Source organism: Malania oleifera, chromosome 12, assembly GCF_029873635.1.
Source record: "Malania oleifera isolate guangnan ecotype guangnan chromosome 12, ASM2987363v1, whole genome shotgun sequence".
NCBI lineage: Eukaryota > Viridiplantae > Streptophyta > Magnoliopsida > Santalales > Ximeniaceae > Malania > Malania oleifera.
This window is the reverse complement of record NC_080428.1, coordinates 25,158,939-25,166,184: the sequence shown is the minus strand read 5'-3', so window position 1 is coordinate 25,166,184 and position 7,246 is coordinate 25,158,939. Positions and strand designations below refer to the sequence as shown.

General features: G+C 34.5%; 1 pseudogene; it reads right to left on the bottom strand.

The window, feature by feature from the left end:
* Nucleotides 1-1,905: 1,905 nt before the first annotated feature.
* On the bottom strand, nt 1,906-2,758 carry LOC131144635 (zinc finger protein 1-like; annotated as a pseudogene).
* Nucleotides 2,759-7,246: the final 4,488 nt, after the last annotated feature.

Here is a 7,246-nt window from a genome sequence, read left to right as displayed (position 1 = left end):
ATTTACGAAGAATAACAACTTCTACCACGTTATCTGAAAGGTATCCTTCAGATGGATAGGTGGGGTCTTGTTTCCGTTCGTTGTTAGTTCAACTTTAGAGTTTCGTTTGGTGTATTTCGGTTTTGATGTTGGTTGTTTTTATGTTTTTATCTCCTTTGTTAGTTATGTTTATGTTTGTTTGTTTGTTTAACTTGTGACCACGGTATTCTTCCGCCAAAAGTGAGGGTATATTAATAAATAAATGGAGGTGCCGCCCTCTTTTACTGAAAAAAAAATCATATATATATCCTATTTAATTTGAGATTCACCATCCATATCAAAGCAGCTCAGGGATGTTTGGCTGCAGAAGGGAGGTGGCCCTTTGGGACGTTGCAAAACTGGTTACCCCTTTATCGTCTATTTTGCAAGAACTCATTCATATGCCAACTCATTGTTACCAAAAATTGCATTAACAATTTCATCGACCATTGGAACTAGCTTTTTCTTGTTTTTCATCTCCACAACTTGCTTGATCCCCAAACCAAACTTTTGTTTCTTCATGTGCAGGTCAGATTTATTTTCCAAATTTACCAATAATATACATGTCTTTTGCAAAATGTTTAATTAGAACATTTATGTTTATCCTAATGCTATATAATTGATGAAGGGTGATTAGGTTTCACATTATCTCAAGAATAATCCCACTTCATAATTTCCGAATCCAAGAGCCATCTTTTATGTATTACAAGGCCGCAACCATTTTCCAAGCCGATATGGTGCACCGCGAGTGGAGGAGAGCGGCTGGAGTCCAGTACTCTCCTCCACTCCTTTTGTCCCATGTGGCTCCATAATGGCCACAGCCCATGATGATCAACCTTTTCCCTAATTTCAGAATTTTCTGCAATTTATTTTAGAAATGTAACCCTCTCAACATAGATTTGAATACAGTAGACAGGCTGGCCATTCTGCTCCACAAATGAGTTTCAGTAAATGGAAACTTAATGAGTACCTTGAAAATAAACTAAACAAGATAACATTTAAATTACAGAAATAAAAAAGACAAGATTGTACTTGATTTAAAGATTTCCAACATCGAATTTATATTTTGAATGCTTTGATCATAAACTCAATGCAACATTATACTGCATTTTTTTTTTTGTTCAAATTCGAAATATAAACTGGAAGTTTGCATTGGGAAGGAGTTGAATGGGACAATCCAACACAAGAAAAAGGGTTAATTAATTTTCAGATGAGTCATGAGAGCCCTTTCTAATGTGTGGTCCGAAGATCATGGTTACTGTCCTAATGACAGGATTTCAGTTATATTAGGCACTGATTTGGGAATGCAGCAGGAGGAATTATGACTAACATGATAGGCTGGGGACATCTCACGACCCACCATCATGTGTACCCCAACAAGATTTCTCTTAGGTAAGAAATCAATGCAACCAGGATTTTACCAATTTAATACAAGAAAATAATGTGATAAGGTAACTTTTTTTTTTTTTTAATATAATTTTTGGTGAATGTGATGGAAGAGCTGAGGGGCTTCACCTGCCTCAGTGATCCACACAGTAGATGGTCCTTTTTTTTTTTTTTTTTTGGTAGGGAGGGACTCTTGCCACCGATGAGCCAAATTGGATCTCTCGATACGGCACCAAATCTTGTCTACGCCGATGCTCTCTGTCGGCATAGGATGTAAATTGTAGATATGCACTCAACTGACAGGATTCGAATCCCAGACATACCTCTCTTTCAAGGCTATTTGGCTTTTGTCCTTATCACCTGAGCTTGTGCCCGGAGCAACGTGTAGATGGTCTATTGCTTCAACTGCAAGTGGGTCAATTTTCACTTTTTCCTTTTTGGTTTTTTTTTTTATTTATTTATTTTATTTATTTATTTAAAAAAATTCAAGGAAAGAACCATTCAGAGCTTAAGGGAAACGTCCAACTTTTGCAGCTCTTCTTGGTGAGTCTTCAAATGGGGGGCAGTGGTACTCTCCCACCAGTTTGCAACCCCAATACCCTCACTACCACCCTGAGAGAACTTTCTCATACCTTCAGAGCTGGCTACTCCACCGTTCGATGACAATCCAACGGCTGTCCCCGCATTATAATTCTCTGCTGCAAGCCTCCCAACTGCAGGTTGTTGATCTATTGGCAATCTTGACCAGCTCTTTTGCCCATATAGTTGTGAAGAACCCATTGGGGATGGCAAGAAAGATGGCTTATGGATCATAGAGTGTGCTTGAATGCCAAGAGACCTGTTGAAAGATCCATGAGGAGGCAGAGAAGCCATGCTGGAGTATCGATATAGCAGCGAGTTCGGGGAGTTTTCGAAGACTGCCGAGGATTCTCTGAGGCGCTGCCCTCGTTTTGCAAGTGTTCGCTCGCGCTTATGTGCATTTTGGTGGCCTCCAAGTGCCTGTGAGCTGTAGAATTTTCTTAGGCAGTAGTTGCAGGAAAACACTCTTGGCTCTGCCTCATTGCCCTGAGGAGTTTCCGGCGAGTTTCGGGAAGTAATCATCTCAAAACAGTCAATGAGATTTTGTTCCAGCTTCGATCCACTATCGGAATCCTTGCTGCAGAGGCTTAGATCCAATATGAGATGAGGATTCGCAGTTTTCGGCTCCTGGTGGTCATCTTGTTCTTGCAGTACTACTGGTTTTTCATCCTTCTGGCTATCCATTGAGGCAGGAAGGCATGGTTGGGGTTCTGAAATTGAAACTGAGATGATGCTTGAAATTTCAGAAACACAGTTCTGATCTTGGCGGTTCCATTCAGAGAAGAAATGCTGATTATGATTCTATGATGATGATGATGGTGGTGGTGGTGGTGGTGGCGATGATGAGAGGCTCCTCCTTGTGGTTGATGAAAAATTGGGTTAAATAGCATGAAGGATATGAAAGTTCATTGATTGGAAATAAATACCCTGTCCTATGAACAGGGCTGTCAAGGATTCACTGTTTAACAGTTACAATGTCCAATTATAGTAAGACTTTTGAAAGTATAGGGGCTCTTGAGAGAGAGAGAGAGAGAGAGAGAGAGCTCACGAAGAACAAATGTGGGCGTGCCAAGGACATTGCTTTGGAAAGGGTGGGGAGTCTTGAAAATTGTAAACGTGCATGGAGGATAAGCTAGCAGATTCTTCGCATAAAAGCTTCCGTCAACATCTAGCATAAGGGATTAGTTATAACATATTTATCGCAGGGGTCAAATATTTGGAGCAGTTTGCGTGTGTCCAAACTGTCCCTATGTTTGTAGGTGTGGAATTTTACATGCCTTTTAGGAGCCTTGGAAAGGACATGTATGGATCCTTATCCCATGTTAGGTCTTTGGACTTCTGGTGTTATGGTGAAGACCCAAATTCAAAATTACAAATACAAAAATATTTAAAAGCCTTAATTCAACAAAATGTCTACCTAACGTTAATTAATTTAAAATTTTTTTTTGCAGAACTTCAAGAGTTTATTATTTAAGAAATATTTTTCAACTGCTCTCTGATGGAAGGGGTGTAGTAATGGTAAACCCAATTCTTTTAATTATCATATTGAAATGGAATTTTTATTAAAAGTAATTTTTGTGGGGTAATTAAGCTCCCTAACATGTGATTTTTTAATGGGATTTTTATTAAAAGAAAATTTTGTGGGGGCAAATAAGCTTTAACATGTGATTTTTTTTATGGCATTTGAACAAGATTGAGACATTAAAAAAGAAAATATATATATATATATATATATATATATATATTTGCATTTCTAATTATGCAAAGTAGGAAAAAAATTTTAAGAGATGATCATGTAATGATGCTAATAAGTAATTTTGTCACCATGAATGTCTCATGACCTAATTTTTGAAAGGCCATAAGCTCATTTTATGTAGGTTTTTTAAATCAATTTTATTTTTGAATATTGAGTTTTTTAAAATTGTAATTGTATTTATGCTCTACCTTTATTTTAATTATAGAAGATTAATCTACATGATTCATTTACTAGATTTTAGCACTACAAATTTTTGAATATCAATTTTTTAGAAGTTGATATTTACTAAATTTAAAATTGTATCCTTCATGTGTGTTAAAGTTAGCATTAAATGATGAGTTGTCAAAGTGGGAGTTTTATAATTAAGTTTTGGGAAATTTGACCATGATTAAATGTTTGAACTTGCTAATCCACAAAATCAATAGAAATATCTATCCATCCATCCATCTATTTATCTCAAATACACACACACACACACACACACACACACACACAAACACACAAAATTGATAGAAAAGCTTTCACTAGGTCAAGAGACATTACAATTAGTAAGAAGACTTAGCTCTAATAGCAGACTGTATTCCTAACCTAAAGCACTCCCTATGCTAACTTTATATAATAAATAGCCTCTCTTTTCTAAAATACTAATCGATCTTTCTCTTTCTCAACTTCCTTCCCTCAAGTCTCATTAGGGAAGTGACCTGTCATCCTTGCTAGATTACCTCCCTTTATAGTTCAAGTACTATTCCCAACATTTTCTTTAAATTTATTTTTTTTATTTTTTTAAAATAATTTTGTATGTTTAAATAAAGTGTAAAAGTTGTCTCTCCATAGAGATCACACACATGATATCGAAGATTGCCTATATTTGAAGGATTTGATTGAGGCTGTTATTTCTCCTAAAAATCATTAGTGACATTTGTAGCATGACCTAACCTAGGCAATAGTTGGGTTGAAGGAAGCTTATATTTGATGAAGAAAAATTGATGGGCGTTATAATGCCATTTTTTTTTTTTTTTTTTTTGTGGGGATGAGCTACTAGAGATGACACTTCAACAACCTAAAAAACATCATGGTTACGAGAGATAAGGAACAAACTAAGAAATTGGAAGGAGACTGTGGCAACTTAGAGCTTTGGACCACCTATGTTCATTTGTCCTATTATAGTCAAAGTTCAATTTCTCTAAAGCAAGAAAGTTCATGAACCAATTTTGTTTAGGTTTTTAAAATCTTAATTTTGTTTATTCTCTAGTTTTACTTAACATTCTAGGCAAGTGGAGTGGCATAAACTAGATTTTGGCACTATGACTTTTTTGAATATCAAATTTTAAAGATAAAATTACTTGATTTAAAATTTTATAACCTTTTTATGTGTTAAAGCTAGCATAAAATGATGCGTTGGCCAAGGATTCTCTCTCTATCTCTCTCTATCTTTTTTCACTATATTAAAGAACATTAAAATCAATAAAAAAAAAAATTTCTCCAATAAGTTGGGTTTTGTGTCCAACCTAGATCTCTTTTTTATTTTTATGCTAACTTGATATAATAAATAAACCTTTTCTTCCTCTTTCTTAGAAACTCCATTCCTTTAGGCCTTGTTGGGAAATAGTCATTTCCCATTCTCATCATTCATAGTCCAAATATTTTTTTCCCCTTTCTATATATTCAGATCTATCTTCATTATTATTATTATTATTATTTTTCAAACTAGATCTTTTATTTCTTAAAAGAATAAAACAAAATCAAGTTCTATTAGTGGTTACAGTTTCCCAAGCTCAATTCGGTTCATGAAAAAAAAAAATACCAATGTTCAAGCTATAATTTTGTAGTAGGGATTTTTAGTAAAGAGAAAGATATAATGTCTCTAGGTAGGGAATACCTTGATGTGTCAAGTAGTTCCAATGGCTTAATGCATGAGCTAAAGCTTGGTCAGGCGTTATATTTGTATCTCACCCCTTGTCTTGTGCACATAGAATTGGTAATCATTATGTGAATACAAGTGTAATTTTATTTTTTTGAATAGGATAATGCCTCATTGGAAATAAGGAGGACTTTTTGGACACCTTGATGTTTCTTAGTGATAGATTGAGAATCTCATATGTAGCAAGATTTTTAGGGGAAGGTGAGTGCTCATCAATCATTGTAAAATTCACTAATTATTGTAAATCTGAACATCCCACCTACTTCCCTACTACATGTTGTCTACAGAAGTGTGATTAATGAATTGCATTATTTATAGTTACCACATCACTCTTGTTTACAATCATGCATGTTTGCTTCCTACCTTAGTTTTATTTCTGCTCAGTGGTTGAGAAGTTGTTCATATTGTGAAATAGTGATTTTGTTCCAACTAACTAATTAAGAAAGTGTGCAACAACTAGTATTGCTATAACTTTCATAGACATGAAGTGTTATACAACAAGATGCCTTATAACATAGGTTCCATTATCCTTACAAAGTATTGCACACTCTACCCCATATACACCATGACAATTGAACCACTAAATGTGTCTCCATCTTTACCGTCAAGGTTAGGGAGTGGACCCAAATTTAAAATTACAAATACAAAAATATTTAAAAGCCTTAACTCAACAAAAGGTCTATCTACCATTAATTATTTTGAAAATTTTTTCAAGAATTGAATTTTTTTTATTATTGTTTAAGAAACTATTTTTAGCTATTCCCATTAAATGATAGCAGGGGTGTAGTAATGGTAAACCCAATTCTTTTAGTTATCGTATCGAAATGGGACTTTAATTAAAAATCACTTTTGTGGGGTAAATAAGCTCTAACTTGTTGTGATTTTTTATGGCATTTGAACAAGATTGACACATTAAAAAAGAAAAAAAAAATGAAACACAATCATATTATTTTGCATTTCTAATTATGCAAAGTAAGGGAAATTTTATAAGAGATGATCATGCAATGGTGCTAATAAGCGACTGTTGCAACATTGTTTAAGAAATTATTTTTAGTTGTTCTCATTAAATGATGGAAGGGGTGTAGTAATGGTAAACCCAATTCTTTTACTTATCATATCAAAATGGGACTTTTATTAAAAATAATTTTTGTTGGGTAATGTAACGACCTGCTTATCTTAATATAAAATGAAACATAATAAATAAAATAGTCAACCCGAACCCGTGGGTAGTGGGGAAACCTATCATGCACAGCAGAACCTAGGCAGCAGTAAATGTAAATCACATTCATCAACTAATAATTACATAATACCAGAGTCTACTATGTTCCCAAAGATACTGTATTTATATATACAATCTCCAAAATATAAAAATAAACCTAGGATCTTATAACAAAAATCTCCTGATCTTAGATCAGAACTTACCCTTCTAGCAGGGAAGCATAACTCACTCAGCGGCAGCCTTGACCCACCGGTCTTTTCGGATTTCCTGAAATAGTTTAAACTTAGGGTGAAACACCTCTCAGTAAAAGTAGATAAATTAAAATCAGTTGTGTGGCAATATGAGTATTTATGCTGTAATATATATA